This window comes from Myotis brandtii, unplaced genomic scaffold (assembly GCF_000412655.1).
Source record: "Myotis brandtii unplaced genomic scaffold, ASM41265v1 scaffold187, whole genome shotgun sequence".
In the NCBI taxonomy this organism is placed as follows: domain Eukaryota; kingdom Metazoa; phylum Chordata; class Mammalia; order Chiroptera; family Vespertilionidae; genus Myotis; species Myotis brandtii.
In genome coordinates this window covers 3,779,378-3,800,345 of record NW_005356944.1, presented here as the reverse complement: position 1 = coordinate 3,800,345, position 20,968 = coordinate 3,779,378, and the positions used below count along the sequence as shown (strand labels likewise).

General features: G+C 59.0%; 1 long non-coding RNA gene across 1 annotated transcript; it reads left to right on the top strand.

Annotated features, from left to right (window-relative positions):
- Positions 1 to 382: 382 nt before the first annotated feature.
- Positions 383 to 2,835, top strand: LOC106725779. Its single transcript, XR_001361732.1, has 3 exons — positions 383 to 1,024; positions 2,245 to 2,371; positions 2,591 to 2,835. It is a non-coding gene; the product is annotated as an uncharacterized LOC106725779 (long non-coding RNA).
- The last annotated feature ends 18,133 nt before the right edge of the window (positions 2,836 to 20,968 follow it).

Here is a 20,968-nt window from a genome sequence, read left to right as displayed (position 1 = left end):
TTTCTCTGGACTGCTTTCTAAACAGTTTCTTCATTAAGTTTTCTTTCAGCTGTGTCAAGCTCCCTTTATGGTCAAGCTCCCTGTGTCCTCGATTTATTCTCCTTTGCTGTCATTTTGTCATCTATGGGATATCCTATAAATCAGTGGTCGCCAACCTTTTGGACCTCACGGACCACCGGTTGGCGACCACTGCTAAATGACACCATATAGTATGTAATATTTTAGACTAGTATATATATATTTTTACTCACCATGGTATCTCTGAGTCATTTAAACTGTGGCAAGCTTTTTTTTATTGCTAACTAGTGTTTCATCTGATGCACCCAGCTTGTTCATCCATTGAACGACCGAAGGACATTTCCCTGGGACCTCCCCGCCGAGGGCTCTCTGGAGGAGAGGCTAACATTCCACAGGGTGAGCTTTTCTTTTGTTGAGGAGACATTCACATAACATACAGCTAGGCATTTTAAAGGAACCATTAAACAGCCTTTTGTACATCCACAGCACTGTGTGCCCATCACATCTGTCTAAGTGCATCACCCTGGAAGAAAGCCCACACCCCTGAGCAGTGTCTCCCCATCCTCTCCCACCCCCACCATGGGGTGGACTGTAGGAAACAAGAGGCGGGGCCACGGTGCATGCGGGTCCTGCTCAGACACCTGCGGTGTTTCTTTCCTGGGCGCCTGGCCTTGCTCCACACCCCCTTTTCCTCACTCCCACCACCCAAGGCTCGCACCTCCCTCAGAAGGGATCAGTATGAAGTCCCCCCCGCCGTCTCCCCCCCCCCACCCCGGGCTCTGTGTTTAAGAGCAGGCTTCTCAAACTGTCCTGTGAGGGGAGCTCTCGGGGCCATGTGTTGGTGGAGGCAAAGGGTGGAGTGATGCTGCCGCAAGCCAAGGAGTGCTGAGGACGGCCAGCCACCACCAGAAGATGAAGCGGCACAGAAGGACCCTTCACCTCAGAGCCTTCAGGGGCAGCGCGCGTCTGCCAGCACCTTGAGTTTGGACCGCTGGCTTCCAGAACTGTGAGAAAATACTCCCCTGTTGTTTTAAATCACCCAGTTTGTGGTATTTTGTTACAGCAAGCATGGAAAACTAATATCCTTCATCACACATATTGGCTGGATGGTAGATGAATGGATGGATGGATGGAGGAAAGGATATGTGTGGGGATGAGTGAGTAGAAGGGTGGATGGATGGATGGATGGATGGATGGATGATGGGTGTGTGGATGGATGGACGGATGTGTGGATAGATGGGTGGATGATGGAGGGATGGATAGATGGATGGATGATGGATGGATGGATGATGGGTGTGTGGATGGATGGACGGATGTGTGGATAGATGGGTGGATGATGGAGGGATGGATAGATGGATGGATGATGGATGGATGGATAGATGGATGGATGGATAATGGATGGATGGATAATGGATGGATAGATGGATGGATAGATGGATGGATGATGGATGGATGATGGATGGATGATGGGTGTGTGGATGGATGAATAGATGGATGTGTGGATGGATGGACTGATGTGGATGAGTGGTGGACAGAGAGGTGGGGGAGTGGGGGAGTGGACGGTACTTACAGAGGTTTGTAAGTATCTGTTGGGTTGGTCCCCACTGTGAGTTGCTCAAGCACAGGCTGGGACTTTTGCCCGGGTGTTTCTGGCAGCCCGTAGGCTGTGCTATATCTGTTCAGAAGATGCCAGTGGGAATGTGGGGGTACAGGCTGGTGACCAGGGGCTCACAAAGACCTACCTTACAAACGTGGCAGACAACACACCCTGAGCCCAGAGGCGTGGTGGGAAAGGAGTTGGGAAACCGTTACGACCATTCCTGGCCACCTGCACACAGCGAGAGGAGCAGAGGCTCCTGGGAGGGAGATTTTGAGCAAAGATGCAGGCACGGCGCCTGCCCGGCCTGGGCCAAGGGGGGCAGAGGCTGCCTTTGCCCCAGAAATGGGACCAGGGCGGCTCTCAATCTCCGTGGCAGAGGCCGGCAGGGAATTTCCTGGAAACCTCGGTGATGTTTGGGGCCGTGCCCTCCAGGCCTTCTTGGAAGCCTCCTGACTGTGAGGAGCGGCCGCAGGCACACAGTGATGGCACTGTTGCTGGCCAAGTTTTGCTTTTCGTTTTTTGTTTGTTTCTTTTTTGCTGTTGTTGTTGTTAATCAAAATCAAAAGTCTTCTTTCTCATCTCGAAAGCAATTGAATTATCTGAAATATTTCTTTAAAATCCCTCAGGAATCAGCCCCCCCGTAGATGTTGCTGAAGTTCTGGAAGTGGGCGGAGGCCGTGCGGGGTGAGCGGGCTTCCTCGCTGGGCAGACACAGGCGGGAAAAGACTGAGCCAGAGGGTCCGTGGGCTCCGGGTGCGTGGCCTGAAGTCTTCGATGGCGACCACTGGCCTTTGGGGAAGGAGGGGCCACGCCCAGGGCTGGAGTTAGCCAAACAGCTTTTCAAATGTTTCGGGTTCAGCAAAAACCCACATCTATTTGCCAAGTTGTTTTTCCTTTAATTCTTAAACCTGGGCACATTCCCAGGGAAATCTCACCCTCACGCTTCTGACGCATCGATTCTTCATTCACCAGCGCACCCTATCCGCTCCGCGGGTGCCCGCCGCCTCCGGGATCCCGCCAAGGCTTCCCCGACGCCATCCCGCTCGCCCTTGTAAACAGGAAGCTGAATTTTGCCAACATCGGATGAACTTGAACTCCAGAAGGACTGCACTCAGCTTGAAATTCAGGACCTGGGACTTCAAGAGGGTTCTCGGGGGGCCAGACACCCTCTTCCACGGGGTGAGCAGCCCCAACCCGGTGCAGCCTGGGACCCAGCAGCCGGGACCTCGGTGGGTGCACAGACCCCTTAGGAGAACCTCACAGAGTGGAGCCCCCTGTGACCGGCTCGTTCACTCAGCATAATGCCCTCAAGGCTCACCCACGTTGTAGTCAGAGTCATTTTTCAAAGAAACTCTACAAAGTGTCCCGATATCCTAGTCACGAAGGGAACTGGAGGCCCGGAGCCCTCTCCTCCAGGGAGTCCCTGGGGCACCTTTGCAGAACCCCAGGACTCCAGGAAGTTGCAAGTGATACCCTCGGATTAGTGACCGGGCCAGGGAGCAGCTGGGAACCTGGGGGGCAGGGACGGAGGCGGGGTGCAGGCCAGGCGGTCGGGGCCAGGAGGACAATGCAGGCGGGCAGCCGCCGCCGAGCACTCCCGGGTAACCCAAGCGCTCTGATAAGCCTCCGCCGTGCGGGCTGGTGGCTGATAACAGAGTGGCCGGTCCCTCGGGTCAGGACACCGACAACTTGCGTTTGGACAGGAGGCCGGGAACGGCCCGTGGGAGTGCGACTCAGTCCCTGGAAGGCTCATCAAAGAGGAGCTTTGTTCACGCTCCGGGGAGGGGCGTGCAGGAAGGGCTCTGGGTCTTAGTCCTGTTCCGTCTGGGGTGCAGGTGCAACCTGAGTGCCCAGGTGTGGCCCAGAGACAAGCGATGGAGGGGTCCCCTCCCGGGGTGCATCCAGGAGGCTCGGTAGGCCCACCAGACTCCTGCACCGCCTTTGGCCTCGGATGCTGACCGAGCCCCTGGCCATCTCTGAGCTGCGGGCGGAGGGCAGGGCGTGGGGCAGGCAGCAGGCTGGCCCCAGCTCTTCCTGCTGTCCTGGCTCCCGGTCCTGCTGGGAACAGAGCAGGGCTGGGTGGGGGGGGGGATCTGACCAACCAGGGGGCTGTGGTCTGCAGAGTTCAACACCAGCTGCAGTGACCACCGGGGACCAGGTTTTAGTGGGTTTTTAAAAATTAATAGATTTTTTTTTACAGCGGTTTTAGGTTTACAGAAAAACTGAGTAGAAAGTTCAGAGACTTCCCGTATGCCCCCACCCCTTTACCCCAACACAGCTTCCCCCATTATTCTGTCATGAATAGCATGCACTGGTGTGGCACATGTGTCTAAACTCACACCAGGACTGATACGTCATGCAACTGAAGTCCACATTGACGTGAGGGCCGCTCTTGGTGCCGTGTGTTCCACGGGTTTGGACAAAAGTATAATGACAGGTACCCCCATCGTAGCATCAGGCAGAGCAGTGTCGCTGCCCTGAAGGTCCTCTGTGCTCTGCCTAGTCACCCCCCTCCCCAAACCTACCAGCCGCCGAGCCTTCTGCTGTCCCCAGAGTTTGGCCCTTTCCAGACGCCATCTGATGGGCATCGGACTCTGGGCAGCCTTTTCTGACCGGCTGCTTTCACGTCGGACAGGCCTCCTCCATGTCTGTCCTGGCGCGATAGCTCGTTTCTTGTTGGTGCTGAAGAAGATTCCTTTCCCGGGATGTCCCCCCGTTCATTTATCCTCCAACCCCGGAGGCCGTCCTGGTTGCTTCCGAGCTGTGGTGACGATGCATCAGCTGTTATGCACACCCACGTGCGGGTTTTGTGTGGACGAGGGCTCAGCTCCTCTGGGCAAACACCCGGGAGTGTGACTGCTGGAGGGCATGGCAAGACCATGTTTAGTTTTGTGAGAAAGTGCTTCTTTTGATCTAAAAAATGAACGACATTTTAAAATGGAGAATAAAGGGACTTGCCCTTGGTCCCACTGGGGTGAGGCTCACCACACCCTTCATAGTTGGAACGTGGGGCAGGGGGGCTCTGGGTGCTCCCCGAGGCCTCCCGGTGCTCCTGGAGGGACCACAGCGCCTCACCGCACCCCTGCCCCGCTCTGCCTCCGGGTGGTCAGGACCAGCCCCAGCCTCTCCCCTGCCGGGTCATCCCCGTGAGAAGGTGAGGGCCTGGGACGTCCCTCCTGCCCTGGATGCTCACGCTGGCCCACTCCTCTCCATCGCCCCGTGCTCCGCCTCGCCACACCTTCCCGCGGGGCTTGGCCCACTGGCTGTGTTTTCTGCGCTGGGGTCATCCACAGATCCCAGGCGCCTCATTCCCGGGAGACTTTCAGCCCTGGGCTCACTGTCTCTTCCTCCCCAGTTACTTTATATCCCCGTGGGTGGGCCTGGCCTGCCCGGCTGGTCACCTCCTCTCCCGGCTCATCTGTCTGGCCTCCGCCTCCATCTCCATCACCATTTTGAATACCAGCGGGTTTCTCCCCTTTAGCTCCCCCTTGCCCAACCCCACCCTCTGTCCCGCTCCTCCCCCATAGGGTCCCTGCCCCTCGCCCCTCACCCCTCACCTCTGTACTGGGTCTGGGATCTGCCATTGTCATTGCTTCTCAGTAGATCCCCTGGGGGCCTTCAGATCCCCATCTCTGCTGGGCTGCGTCAGGCATGAGCGAGGCTGGAGAAATAGGACCAGGCTCACCGTCTCCCCTAGAAATCGGGACCACGGACCTGCCGTCGGGCGTCTGTGCTGCCCGGCCAGCTGACCTCATTGTCCCGGTGACCTCGCTGCCCTCCCCAGCCCTCCCCCCCTCCTCAGGGTGACCATTCCTACGCCACGACCAGAAGCCACCAGAAGAACAGCACCCACGCACCTGGGGGAGACGCCTGCCGAGTCCACGGTCCTGGTGAAGACTCAGTGAGAGGGAGCAAAGCTGGGGCCGCACCTAGTGGGCGCTCAGGAGGGTGGCTGGGAGTTTTGTTCTCGCCGCCTCCTCCTCGGAGCCTCCAGTTCACAGCCGGCACTGGAATGCAGGCCCCGCCAGCCCCCGGGAGGGAGGAGGGCCAGCACCCCTGGAAGAGACCCAGGCTTTATTTATCTATTTATCTGTTTACCCAGCCGCACGTCTATTTATTTTCAAGTCTACCATCATCTCATTAGGGAGGCACCAAGAAGGAAAAAAAGTGAAATTGATACGGGGTCCCTTTCAAGTGGGGAGCCAGCTGCCTGCGGCCTCGGGAGAGAGGCGGCCTTCTGATCTCCTTCCAGCGAGGGAGCGGGTGCCCGGGGGTTCTGCGGAGGGTTTCCTAAGATCCCGCTCCACACCAGGCCGCCACCTCCGTCCTCCACCACATCAGGGAGGCTGCGCGCGGCTTCACCGTCGCAAGGACGCGCTGCACTGGGAAACGTGCGTGTTTTGCAAGGTTATCAATTTAGCAGCTGGTTCAGTGGGCGAGGCCGGGCAGGCCAGCGGCTGGGTTTCTGTTCAGGAATGCCACGTGGCCTGGGGCCCAGAGGCCCCGGTTCGAACCCTGGATTTTATCATCATGACCTGCGTGACCTTGGGCACATGCCCATCTCTACAGACCATGTGGCAGACCCAGAAGGAAAAGGGTTTCCAAGATCAAATCTTGGGGCGCTGGGCAGAGAGGGCTCGTCACATGCTACCAGACCCCGGTCTTTGGGTGGGATTGACAGGAAGTGCATGTCGGGGATCTCTGTCATTCAGGCTGCTCGCCGCAGGAGGAGCCGGCTGAGTCTGGTGGCGGGTGGGCCTTGAGTGCCGTTGAACCAGGCCCTGGCGCCGCTCTGCAGCACTTCTCTTGCTCTGCCTGCCTCTTCGTGGTGGGGCTGCCAGCAGGATGGGTTGCCTCGTAGCAACAAAGTGGCTGCAGGAGTTCCAGGCTTTGCCTCTGTGTCCCTCATTGGTCTGTCTTAGTGAACGGAAGTCCTGAGCCTTGCTTCATCGATATCCATGAGGGTGAGTGTGGTGTCCAGAGAGGCAGGACCCAGGAGGGAGGGGGATGCATCCACCTCCTTGCCCCCAACATTGCCGTGGTGGGGGCGGGGGGCTGGCAAAGGGACTGGCAGTCCCCGTTACAATGCGGACCAGGCGACCAGGGATCACCAGGCATTTGCATAACAGGAACACCAGGCCCGGCCAACAGAAAAACTAGCACCTGTTGAAATAAAGTTAACAGAGCAAACAGAGGCGGACTTAAAATACCTACACATATAAATACCACGACCCTCAGGTGATGCAGGAGAACATCAAGGAGGAGTCAGAGATCTTGGAAGTCATCATCTGATTGTCGAAAAGGCTGTCACCTCAGCGCCCACAGCCTGGGCAAGCTGCCCCCGAGGTCGGCTATCCAGCCGCGGGGCTGGCTGGGTGTGGGCGCCCTGGTCTCTTTGGCTGGCTCCCAGACAGCCGAGCGTGAGGCGTCTAGTGAATGAGTCTCCAGCCACGAGGTGCAGCCACAAAGATATGTGCCCCCCACAGGCCGGCCCAGCTGGAGCCAGGAGTTCCGTGTCCTTTGCTGGGTGGCCCCGAGGGCAGGGCCCCTGCGTCCTTCCTGGGAGACGGGGGCTCCCGCAAGGACTCTGACTGGTGCCCGGCCTGTGTGCTCACTAGCACCCTGGTGTGGCTTTGCTCTAACGCCCGTGGCCGTGGCTTTGGTTGGACGGGCGAAAGTGCGGGTCTTTAACCCACACGGTGGTGCAGTGCAGCTTAGCCAGGATGGAGGGCAGACGCTGGCTCTGAGCCCTGGACCCTCTCCTGCCCCACTTTGCCCTGTTGGCCCGGGAGACACTTCTTAGACAGAGACCCTTCGGGACCCTGAGCGTCTGCCTCGCCTTAGCCTTACCTGATGCTGTGGCCGCATCTCTCCAGTCTCTGCCTCCGTGGTCACATGGCCCCTTTCCCTGTGCGTCTCCTCTGTGTCTGTCCAAAACTCCCTCTCCTCTGACGGGCTCAGGCCCGCTCTCTGCAGCATGACCTCCCCTCACCTCGATGCACCCCCATCTGCTGTATCGTTACGTCTGCAAAGGCCCTATTTCCTGAGGAGGTCACACTCACAGGTTCTGAGCGCCGGGACAGAACATCTTTTTGGGGACACAACATCTAAAACCAAGGGGTCCCTACACCTTCAGTCCCCACCTCTCTGCCCTGCTTTTCAGCCGAAACTCTGCCCATCCAGGCGCCGGTGATGAACTTGGGTGAATTCGATGCCTCGCGGGTTGATGCCTTCCATGCGACCAGAACCAAAGTGCGTGGCGGCAGCCGGCCCCCCCAGTCTTTGGTCTTTTCCCGGCTCTGCTGTGGTTAACAAGCCCATTAGCTTGTTCCTGGTGGACAGCCAGTGTTGCTGGGTCTGCACGTTCACTCCCACTAGCAAGACCTTCGACGTGATGCTGTCGTCTCCTGTAAACCACACGCGGGGCACCCTACGTGCATCTCCCACTGGGTGTCTCATGGGCACGGCCACCAAACTCCTGATTTTCTCCAATCCGCCCCCCCAAATCCTCCCCAAATCCAGTGGTGGCCTGTTGGTTCTGTCACATGGGCCACCCTACGTGCATCTCCCACTGGGTGTCTCATGGGCACAGCCACCAAACTCCTGATTTTCTCCAATCCGCCCCCTAAATCCTCCCCAAATCCAGTGGTGGCCTGTTGGTTCTCAGTCACATGGGCCGAGTCTTGGAGTCTTTCTTCTCCCACACTCACGTCTGTCAGCAAGTCCTAGGGGCCCTGTCTCAAAATACTCAAAATATGCCCTCGCCACCTCCCCTGCGTCCAACCCCATCTCCACCACCATTGCTGGGTCACATCACTGCCACCCCCTCTGGCCTGGAGAGCAGCCTGTTCCTCTCAGTGTGGTCTCCACTCAGAAAACAGTGTCATCCTCGGCACAGACCTCCAACGGCACCCCTTCCCACACGGAGCAACCAGAGTCCTTAGGAGGGCCCACCAGCCTCTCCCTCAGGGGGTCTCTGACATCGTTCTGGGCTCCTACGACCTCCAGGCTCACTCCTTTCTTTAAAGTAGATGCACACACGGCCTGTAAGCACCTGAAGAGATGTGCAGCACTACTAGTCACTAGGGAAATGCAAACCAAAACCACAACGTGGTGCCACTCCACAGCCACTGGGATGGCTAAAGTGAAGACAGACAATAACAAGTGTTGGCGAGGCTAAGGAGAAACTGGAACTCTCGCCCACTGTTGGTGGGAATGCAACATAGTGTAGTCAGTTTGGAGAACAGTTTGGCAATTCCTCCAAATGTTAAATGCAGAGGTATGGTGGGCGTGCAGGTGGAAGCAGACGGGAGGGTGCCCTGGGGCAGCCCCAGCTGGGCGTGCTCAGCAGGGCATGGGCATCCATGGACACACATACAGCGGGAGCTGAGTGTTGTGGGTTCAACTTTGTGGAGGTGGAGGTTGGTAGGAACCTGCTATCTATGGTCTTCATTTCTATGCATGTGATCCTATTGTGCGTGCGGTTTTGTAACCGAATCTCTACTTAACAGCATATATATTTGTTGATTATTACGTTCTAATATTTTGGTGGAGGATCTCAAAACCCTCATCCTCCACCCTGGACCCTGGGTCAAGAAAAGGAGCCCCATGAAGTGGGGGGTGGGATGTTACGGTAAGTGGGGATGTGTTGAGGGGTCAGGCTGGTGGCCTGGCGGGGTTATTGAGGGTCCTGTCGTGTTGAGCACAGAAGTGGTCCCTCAGGCAGCTGCGCCTGTGACAGGCAGGTCATAGTTGGATGCTGGAGCCTCTTGGTAAGAACTGTTTCTGTGGGACGTGCTGTCCGAGATGGCAAAGTGGGGCCCTGTGTGGGGGATGGCACCCCTCCTGGACAGGGGGGCGGTTCAGTCAAGGTGGGTGGTCAGGGTGGTGGCTGACCGGGGTTGGAAGGAACTCTCAGTTCGGCAGGTCACCGCTGCTTTGGAAATTCTCCTCTGACCACTCGCATGCGACTGAGACTCTTTCTCGTTGGCAAAATAGAACCCACTCCAGAAAACCCCCGGGATTCTGGTGCTTTCCGCGCCGGCAGGGGATTTCGGAGCGCACAGGAACACCGGCTGTCTTGTTTGGAAGAGATCCCGGTTGCCAGTGGTGACAGCATCATTTGGGGTAAGTTAGCTCTTTACGATAATCCTCACCTCCCAGTGCAGGGTAAGTCAATTCAGGTAAACACTGGTGCCCTGGGTTTGGTCGATAATAATCCCAGAGATCATCTCAGTTGTTCAAGGGGAGGATACAACCAGAGTGGAGAGTAAATAGTTTCCACCCACCCCCATCCTCTCAAACTCAACAAAAGCATTTACCTACTTATCCATCCATCCATTCATCATACATCCATCCACCATCCATCATCCATCATCTATCCTCCATCCATCCATCCATCCATCCATCCATCCATCCCTCCCTCCCTCCATCCATCCATCCATCCATCCATCCATCTTTCCATTCATTCATCCATCCAACCATCCTCCATCCATCCATCTACCATCCACCATTTATCCTCCATCCATCCATCCATCCATCCAACCATCTATCCATCCATCCATCTATCTACCCTCCCTGCCTCTCTCCATTCACCATCCATCTACCATTCATTTTTTCTCCCTCCCTCACTCACTCCATCCATCCATCTATCCATCCATCCATTTTTTCCATCATTTATTCATCCATCCATCCACAACCCATCATCTATTCATGCACCATCCATCCTCCCCCCTCCCTTCATCCATCCACCATCCATTTATCCATCCAGCCACTATGCATCCATCCACCATACATCCATTCACCATCCATCCATCTATCCATGATCCATCTGTTTTCATCTATTTATTCTTCTATTCGTCTATCTTCTTTCTCCCTCCTCTTTCTCTCTCCCTTCTTTCCTTCCCTTTTTCCTTCCATTCAATAAACCCTTGTTGAATGTCTGTTATGTGGTAGATCCTGTAGATACCAAGGAGACTAACACTCAGCCCTTGACCAGGTGCCGTGGAACCCAGAGGAGCAGCACCTGGTGTAGATTTGGGTGAGCGGGACACCTGAGCTGGGGAGGGGTGGATGAGAGGGTGCCATGCTTGCTGCGTATCCTGGGGACTGGCTGGCCCTGGACTCAGACTCCTGTTTACTGAGCACCTGCCACTTGCCCATGGGTGGACCGAGTCCTTAATGTACTTGAGCTTTTAGCTTAAACTTTCCATTTTAGAGCAGTTTTAGATTTCCAGGAAAATTGCAGACACCCACAGAGTCCCCGTGGACCCCACCCTGGGTTTCCCGCACTATGAACATCTAATCTTGGTGTGGCAGGTTTGTCACAATTAGTGTACCACTGTCCACACACTATTGCTCATTGAAGTCCACACTTTCCCCAGCCTTCCCTATCTTCTACCTCATCCTCATTTCTCTTCCAGGACCAGCCCAGGACCCATCACTGTTACTTGCCAAGTCTCCTTAGGCTCCTCTTGGTTCTGAGACCTGCTCAGACTTGCCTTGTTTTTGTCAGTTTTGGGGGAGACCAGTCACATATTTTGTAGAATGCCCCTCATTGGGGTTCATCTGAGTTTATCCCTCAGTTGTGCAGGGTGGCAGGTTTGAGGGAGGAGGACCACAGAAGTGACGGGGCCATATTCTCATCCTTCCTGTCAGCATGACTTACCACTGTGACGTTGACCTTGACCACCTGGCCAAGAAAAACATGACTCACAGGGGGTGAAGTGTCCGCAGAACATCGCCTGGGGCCAGGCTGGCATGGCCTTCCCATGGGTGTCCTGGTGCAGGGTCTCCCGTCCCTCCCTCTGTGTCTGCGTGTGCATTTCCACAGCAGCTGCTGGGGCTCAGGTCTCAAGCCCTGATCATGGGGCATAAGTCAAAGCGATCTACTTTGACAGGTGTCCCTGGGGAAGCTGTGCCCACCCTGTCAAGCCCTGATCATGGGGCATAAGTCAAAGCGATCTACGTTGACAGGTGTCCCTGGGGAAGCTGTGCCCGCCCTGTGCCCCCGCCCGTCACAGGACTGAAGCCCGATAGCAAAGGCTGGCCCGGCCACTCACAGTGAGGTCATCGTTATTTATGGGCTGGCCGGGCTGCCCGGTGTTGGCACACACAGGCCCCTCTGGGGCCGTGCCATGCGGCCGGCATTCCAGCGCATTCCTGCAGCTGCAGCCAGCCGGACAATAGGGCGTCCTCTCCCCTCTGCGGCCTCTGTGAACGAGTGTGCTGACAGCCAGGGCTGCTCTCACCCCTGAAGAATTCCAAACATGGAACAATGTGCGTGGCCTGGGCCGCGGGGCTGGGCTCAGAGCGGGGCCCCGAAGGCTGCGTTTTGGGGCCGCCTTTGGAGCTGACCTTTTGGTTGGAATTTCATTGGAAGCATGGGGTGGGGTGAGCGAGAGGCAGAGAGAAGAGAGGAAAGAAAGCAAACCCAAGCTACTCTGAGAATACGCCAGGGCCCCTCTGGCTGGACACCACCGTGGCAAGGACGCCGTGATCTTGGGGTCAAGCAAATCTCGCTGGCCAGGTCCGTGGGCAACTTCAAGTGATCCCCCAGGTCCCAGGTTGTAGAAGCTCACCCAGGGCACCCCCTCTGCTTGGAGGAAAGGAGGGGGGCGGAGGGAGTGGCTCATGGAGCTGCGAGGGAGCAGAGGAGGGAGTGGGGAGTTGGGGATGGGCCGGAGCCAGTGCTGCCTCCCAGCCTTGTGCTCGGGCATTGGCTGCTGAGAGCCCGTGTCCTCACCTGGAGTCGGGGAGCTGCTCCTGGAGACACTCTGCCTCCACATCGGAGCCTGGGGCTCACCGGCCGGCAGAGCGGCCGCCCCGGGCTCCACACCATCTGCTCAGGGTCTTCCCGCTGCGGCCCCCTGATGTTTGGGGCTGGATAGTTTTTTGTGGGGGGCTGTCCTGGGCCCTGTAGGATGTCTAACTGGCACCCACTACGTGCCGACAGCACTGTCCCCTGTCCCCCACTCTCACCTCGCCGTGACAGCAGAATGCCTCCAGCGTCTCCGTCCATTCGGGCTGTGTAACAACGTACCACAGGGGCAGATCTCCCACCTTCCCCGCCCTGACAGAGTGGCTCATAAGCAGCAGGCTTTACTCCCACAGCTCTGGAGCCTGGAAGCCCAAGATCGGGGTCCAGGCTGCAGACCGCCCATTTCTTGCCACGGCCCCACGCGGTGGAAGGGGACAGGGAGCTCCCTGGGGCCTCGCCCCTGAGGGCACTGATCCCATCCCAAAGGCCCCCCGCACCCCCTCTAGGTGCCGTCATCTTGGGCATTCGGTTTCCAACATATGAGTTTGGGGGGAACACAAAACTCAGACCATGATAGCAGGCATTGCCCATGTCCCCCAGGGGCACCCCCACTGAGAACCACTGGGCTGTTCTGTGGGAGCCTGGTGGTGTTAACAGGTGGTGGTGCGTTCTCTGACACTGCACGTGAAGAGGTGAGGTCTGTGCCCTGTCTTCTTGCGTGTGGGTGAACTTGTGACCACTTGGACCCATCAAGGGCGGTGGAAGTGACGCTGGGCATTCTGGGGCTGGTCCCCAGAGGCCCCGAGGCTGCTGCATTTACTCACGCCAGAGCCTCGGGCTGTCACGTATGGAGCCTGACTCCCCTGAGTGGCCATGCTGTGAGGAAGCCCTCGCCACACAGAGAGGCCACATGCAGCCATTCAGGTCTCCAGCCCGACCTGAGCCCCACCTCCAAGTCACCCCATCTGGGTATCCAGCTGAGAGGATTCCACACCCAGCTGTTCAGGTCTCCCAGCCGAGGCCCAAAGGTCACTGAGAAGAGGGGGTTCGTCACCCCGGGCCCTGCCCTAACTTCTGACCCAACTCCAGGGGGTGAGGAAACGGTGGTGGTTTTGTGCCACGTGGGGTGGTTTGTTACATGGCAGTAGGTAAGCCTGGCTGCAAGCCCAGGGCGGCTGGGACCCAGAGACATGGGGGCCGGCCCAAGTCATACAGAGAGACCACCAGGGCCTGTATTCAACTCTCCGACTCCTTCCAGAATGTTCCAGAACTGACTGCCCTCCCCTCAGATGTGCCTGCAACCGTTGTGGACATCCATGAAGCTTGCCTGCCCGTGTCTGTGTCAGCTGCTCCTGGGCACAGCACCCTGACTTTCTAGGGGCAGCCTGCCCCACACTGCACTCAGCCCTGGAGTTCACGGGGCGGATCTGCCCCCAGGTCTAGAGTTGGACCCTTTACTCGTGCCAGGGCAGTAAGCACCAGAGGGTCAGCCCCAGGACTTAGGTTGGAACTCTTGGTAACAGTAAGCCAGGGTCTCCCGTCCCTCCCTCTGTGTCTGCGTGTGCATTTCCACAGCAGCTGCTGGGGCTCAGGTCTCAAGCCCTGATCATGGGGCATAAGTCAAAGCGATCTACGTTGACAGGTGTCCCTGGGGAAGCTGTGCCCGCCCTGTGCCCCCGCCCGTCACAGGACTGAAGCCCGATAGCAAAGGCTGGCCCGGCCACTCACAGTGAGGTCATCGTTATTTATGGGCTGGCCGGGCTGCCCGGTGTTGGCACACACAGGCCCCTCTGGGGCCGTGCCATGCGGCCGGCATTCCAGCGCATTCCTGCAGCTGCAGCCAGCCGGACAATAGGGCGTCCTCTCCCCTCTGCGGCCTCTGTGAACGAGTGTGCTGACAGCCAGGGCTGCTCTCACCCCTGAAGAATTCCAAACATGGAACAATGTGCGTGGCCTGGGCCGCGGGGCTGGGCTCAGAGCGGGGCCCCGAAGGCTGCGTTTTGGGGCCGCCTTTGGAGCTGACCTTTTGGTTGGAATTTCATTGGAAGCATGGGGTGGGGTGAGCGAGAGGCAGAGAGAAGAGAGGAAAGAAAGCAAACCCAAGCTACTCAGAATACGCCAGGGCCCCTCTGGCTGGACACCACCGTGGCGAGGACGCCGTGATCTTGGGGTCAAGCAAATCTCGCTGGCCAGGTCCGTGGGCAACTTCAAGTGATCCCCCAGGTCCCAGGTTGTAGAAGCTCACCCAGGGCACCCCCTCTGCTTGGAGGAAAGGAGGGGGGCGGAGGGAGTGGCTCATGGAGCTGCGAGGGAGCAGAGGAGGGAGTGGGGAGTTGGGGATGGGCCGGAGCCAGTGCTGCCTCCCAGCCTTGTGCTCGGGCATTGGCTGCTGAGAGCCCGTGTCCTCACCTGGAGTCGGGGAGCTGCTCCTCGGGACACTCTGCCTCCACATCGGAGCCTGGGGACCCCAGAGGCGCACCGCGGCCGCCCCGGGCTCCACACCATCTGCTCAGGGTCTTCCCGCTGCGGCCCCCTGATGTTTGGGGCTGGATAGTTTTTTGTGGGGGGCTGTCCTGGGCCCTGTAGGATGTCTAACTGGCACCCACTACGTGCCGACAGCACTGTCCCCTGTCCCCCACTCTCACCTCGCCGTGACAGCAGAATGCCTCCAGCGTCTCCGTCCATTCGGGCTGTGTAACAACGTACCACAGGGGCAGATCTCCCACCTTCCCCGCCCTGACAGAGTGGCTCATAAGCAGCAGGCTTTACTCCCACAGCTCTGGAGCCTGGAAGCCCAAGATCGGGGTCCAGGCTGCAGACCGCCCATTTCTTGCCACGGCCCCACGCGGTGGAAGGGGACAGGGAGCTCCCTGGGGCCTCGCCCCTGAGGGCACTGATCACATCCCAAAGGCCCCCCTCACCCCCTCTAGGTGCCGTCACCTTGGGCATTCGGTTTCCAACATATGAGTTTGGGGGGAACACAAAACTCAGACCATGGTAGCAGGCATTGCCCATGTCCCCAGGGGCACCCCCACTGAGAACCACTGGGCTGTTCTGTGGGAGCCTGTGGTGTTAACACGTGGTGGAGCGTTCTCTGACACTGCACGTGAAGAGGTGAGGTCTGTGCCCTGTCTTCTTGCGTGTGGGTGAACTTGTGACCACTTGGACCCATCAAGGGCGGTGGAAGTGACGCTGGGCATTCTGGGGCTGGTCCCCAGAGGCCCCGAGGCTGCTGCATTTACTCACGCCAGAGCCTCGGGCTGTCACGTATGGAGCCTGACTCCCCTGAGTGGCCATGCTGTGAGGAAGCCCTCGCCACACAGAGAGACCACATGCAGCCATTCAGGTCTCCAGCCCGACCTGAGCCCCACCTCCAAGTCACCCCATCTGGGTATCCAGCTGAGAGGATTCCACACCCAGCTGTTCAGGTCTCCCAGCCGAGGCCCAAAGGTCACTGAGAAGAGGGGGTTCGTCACCCCGGGCCCTGCCCTAACTTCTGACCCAACTCCAGGGGGTGAGGAAACGGTGGTGGTTTTGTGCCACGTGGGGTGGTTTGTTACATGGCAGTAGGTAAGCCTGGCTGCAAGCCCAGGGCGGCTGGGACCCAGAGACATGGGGGCCGGCCCAAGTCATACAGAGAGACCACCAGGGCCTGTATTCAACTCTCCGATTCCTTCCAGAATGTTCCAGAACTGACTGCCCTCCCCTCAGATGTGCCTGCAACCGTTGTGGACATCCATGAAGCTTGCCTGCCCGTGTCTGTGTCAGCTGCTCCTGGGCACAGCACCCTGACTTTCTAGGGGCAGCCTGCCCCACACTGCACTCAGCCCTGGAGTTCACGGGGCGGATCTGCCCCCAGGTCTAGAGTTGGACCCTTTACTCGTGCCAGGGCAGTAAGCACCAGAGGGTCAGCCCCAGGACTTAGGTTGGAACTCTTGGTAACAGTAAGCTCCCGTTTGCTTGAACCGAAGGGAACGAGGAGAGGGGGGAGTTGGCCTGAGAAGTACACCAACACGGGGGAACGCAGAGCTGAACGAGAGAGGGAGGGAAGCACCACGTTCTGGTGATGGGCTCCTGGAGCCAGCCATGCCTGAAGCTGTTCCACCTCAACTGACTCTCCGTTAAGTGGCAGCCAGTTTGAGTTGTCTTTGTGTCACTTGTGCTCAGAGATTCTGGACGAGACCCCCCTCCACCCGACAGCAGTATCCCATGGTCAGCAGGAAAAGGGGCAGCTGGCCTTGGAGGGACCTGGCAGGTCATGGCCACCCAACCCCGACCAGCTTGCTGCTACTGTCAGATCCCTGGGGTTGGGCAGAGCCAGGCTTCTCATCACCTGCACCTGGGCTGGCCACCCACATCGTCATCCCTGCCACACCTGTTGCCCCAGGTGTCGCTGTCACCAAGCCTCGCCTCCTCTCTTTTCTGCCCTCAGCCATGTCACCCCGGGAGGTGAGCAGGACGGGGGTCCTTTTGCCAGGTTGGCAGGTACAGAGAGATGAGGACGAAGGTGCCAGGGCTGGGACTCGAGCCCACACCCTTGGAGCCGTTTCCTCCGAGGATGAGCGGACCGCGGGATCAGTAAACCTGGCTGAGTGTCCACGCTGGACACATGGAGCCCCTGCAGGCCCGCGGAAGGTGGGGGCAGTGGGTCCCAGGAGAAGCGGGTGTCCCGGTGACACATCTGAAACCACCACGTGCCACCAGAAGCTCAGAGGTCGTCTCTGCAGCTGGGAAAAGCGCACAAAGCCCACTGGCCACGGCTGGTCCTGAAAATCCCGCAGGAGGTAAGGACACACTCACTTCCCGGAGCAGGCATCCTGGGCGCCTCCGTGTGCGCACGCGTGTGTGTGCTCGTCTCGTGGGGGCCGACGAGGTGAGGGGCAGACTCTCCCACCTACCAGGGCTCTGATGGCCAACCCCAGCACAGGGGTCCCGGCGAATCCTAGGCGGGGGCAGCGAAGGGCTGTAAACTCCACAGCAGGGCCTTTGGGTGGGTAACCCTCCCCCCGCGTCCCCGAGGCACCAGCCCTCCGAGCTTCGTTGTGCTGCTGGGGCGGGCACGTGGGAACCCCTTCCTCCTCGTGGCTCTTGCAGGAGGGTAGCCATCCCCGTGGGCGGTCACCCCCTCTGGGCCGAGACCCATTTTGCTCCAAGCGGCCCAGCTCACCCAGGGTCACCACCGTTCTAATGGGGTGGCTCCTCTGTGTCCCACGGCTGCCTCTGCCACTCTCTAGGTTGAGGCATTGTGAAGGGGCCATTTCCACGGCAGTTCCAGCTCTCCCCGGTCCCTGTAGTCTCGGAAAGACCCCTGGGTTCGCCCTGAAAGACCAGGTTGAAGTCAAGGTCTCTTTGTGCCCTGGCAGCCTGAGCCTTGGCCTGTGCCCTGCAGAAAGGCCCGCGCCCCCGGCCCCGGCTCCAGCCTCCTCTGGCCTGGCCTCGGCAGAGCGGAGTGTTGGTGATGCTGCCGGATGGCGTCGCCTTGCAAAGAACAATCGGACGACGACAATCAGAGGAAGATGAAGGGCCTTTTCCCAGCGCTTCCTGTGTTCGTGGGCGAGTGGCTCCGGTGGGCACCGATAATGCCGCCAGGAGGGAAGCTCGGTGCCATCGCCTGCTCCCCCAGCCACCCAGGGGCCAGAGGGCAAGGCTGATGGTCGAGGGGTGTGGCCAAGGGGCCCCTCTCTGCTGACCTGCCCCCCCTGCTCCAGGCGGATGCCCTGTGGCCCTGGGGTGGGGAGTGGGCTGGGATGAAACACTCGCTCCCTGCCCAGGGGCTGCCCCCCAGGTGACACCCACAGGCACCCATGAGAGGCAGCGGGTTCTCTCTCCACAGCAGGGCCTGGGGCTCCCGGGTCTCCAGCTTCTTTCCAGAGCAGGACGCTCCTGACCGGTGTCCCTGTCAGTTTTCTCCAGCCTCTGCTTGGACCTCACAGGGGAGAGGAGGGCAGGCTGTCGGGGAAAGGCTCCTTGAGACCCCGTGCCTGCCTGCCCCCCCCGCCCCCCCTCCGCTGCCGGACAGCTCCCCTTCCCAGAAAGCTCTCCACCCTGGCTCTCAGCCCCCCATCCTCCCCGCTCACTCCCAGAGCCCTGAGGCCGCCCACCTCTCTTCCGCACAAACTGTCTTGGGGGCTTAAAGGACTCCCCCACACTCACCAGAACAGTATTTAGGATTGACTTACAGGTTTATAGCAGCTTCGTTCATATTTGCCCCCAAATGGGAAGCACCCGAGACCCCCTTCAGCAGGTGATGGATAAATGCACGGTGGTCCATCCAACAAGGGAATAGTGTCCAGCATACTCAGCACTGAAGAGAAACGAGCTGTCGAGCCCCGAAGAGACGTGAGGAAACGTAACCGCGTCTCACCACGTGTGAGAAGCCATCTCAGAAGTTCACGCGCTGTGTGATTCCAACTACGCGACACCCGGAAAAGGCAGAACTGTATTCTCTGTTCAATTTCTCTGTAAACCTCAAACTACTATAAGAAATAGTCTGCTGATGTTTTTAAAGTGAGTCTGAGGCCCTAGCCAGTTTGGCTCAGTGGAGAGAGCGTTGGCCCGTAGACTGAAGGGTCCCAGGTTCAATTCCGGTCAAGGGCACACGCTCGTGTTGCGGGCTCGGTCCCCAGTGGGGGGCGTGCAGGAGGCAGTCAGTCGGTGATTCTCTCTCATTGTTGATGTTTCTAACTCTCTCTCCCTCTCCCTTCCTCTCTGAAATCAATAAAAATGTATTTAAAAAATAAAAAAGGGAGTCTGAGCTCTGGACACGGACAGGAGTCCCCTCAGGACCCTGGAAAGGAGAGACGCTGGTGGGTCCGGTGTTTGCTAAAATCCCTTTATCCTGATGTTACAGAAGCAGCGCAGACATGAAATCAGGAGAAGCTCCTGTGCTCACAGCTCTACCCCAGCCCTGAGCCGCAGCAAGTTGACAAATCACGCAGCCGGGGGAGCAGCGGCAGGTTCCCGACGAGCACATGGCGTGGCCGCGGACATCTGGCCAGATCTGAGGTGCCGCCTGCCCGGTGAGGGGAAACTGACCCCTGTCCGGGTGCGGGTTCTTGGACCCGCCACCTTCTCTGCTTTACCACTGGGACTCTGTGCCGCGCCCCTGGTGCCATGTCACGGCCCCGCCGGCGTGGACCCAGCGTTCACCTGCACACTCTGCTCCCGTCTCCACTCACGGCCCACAGAGGACCAGGAGGACGTCCCCACCTGAACGTGAAGTCCGTCAGTCACGCTGGCCCCGTGTTGGTTTCCTGTGGCTGCTGTAACCAATGGCCACAACCACAGTGGTTTATTCCCCTGTGGCCTGGAGGCGGACATGGGCCTCCCTGGGCTGAGACCAGGTGTGGCCTCTTCCCGTGTCCACAGGCCACCTGCGCCCCTAGGATCCTGGTCCCCGCCTCCGCCCTCGAAGCCAGCAACGCATCACCCTGCCTCTGCTTCCTCCATCACAGCCCCTTCCATGACACGGGAGGGAGACCCCTACTCAGTGGTACAGCTGGGCTTTGATGGGTGACACCCCTAGGCCTTGAAGGCCGGGCCGAGGCGTCTGGACTCTGCTCTGCCCCTGGGTGCCGCCCTGCCCTGGGAGGCCCCCACCTCACCTGCATTCAGGATTTCCCGCTCTCGTTGGCTGCAGTTTCTTTATTCTTGTCTGGGAGGGAACACGGTGTCCTCGGCTAACAGCATTTCCAGCTGCTGCAGGTGCTGGGGAGCCATGGAAGGCTTCAGAGCTGAGGAGGCACTGGGTGCAGCGTCCCTGCGAGTCTGGGTGTGCCCTTGCTTTTCCAGCTTCTCTGTCTACGGTGCCGAAATGTCCGAGCCTGGGGCCCTGCTCTCCAGAGGTCCCACTCTGGGACAAAGGCCAGTTGGCAGGGCCTTCGTGGAACCTGCGTGGCTGAGGCTGAGGATCTGGGATGGAGCCTGAGGTGGGCCAGCGTGGGGGAGGGGAAGCCGAGATCTCAGGGAGCCAATCCCCAGGGAAGAGGATGAGAGGGGGAGGGGTGGGCTGGGGGGTTCTGTAGGAAAAACTCCCCCACTCTTTCTGGCCACCCTGGGGCAGAAAGGTCTGACACCCCTGGGAGCTGGAGCTGGCCGTGCACAGGGGTCTGGCTGGGTGACCTGGGAAGGGCACCCCCACCCAGGGGAGCACTCTGCAATGACAGCCACCCTCTCCCGATCAGGCCCCTCTGGGGAGCGGCCACGAACCCTTCCTGTGGGATCTCGCCATTTTGAATTTGTGACCCGGACTCTGGCCGGATGGAGGCCACAGCAGTGGACAGAGTCCCCGCAGCACTACCTCCCCGCCCCCGCCCCTCCAGGCCTGCTTTCCCACTGCCCAAGGCTATTCCTGACGTGCCTAGAGCCTCAGGCTCCAGGGCTAAAAATACCGCCTCCGAGCCTGTGGGAAAGCTGCCCCGGGCTATTTCGGTGGCTGGTGCTGCCTCCGAGCCCTGCGTGTTCCCAGGGCTGGGGCACGGCGCCCCGCGCGGCCCGTATCAGAGCCTCCTGCCCATTTCAGAGACCCTGGTGCCCGGCCGCAGGGCCAGCGGGTTCCCGGGGGGTCAGCAGAGCCTGGAAGTCACTTCATC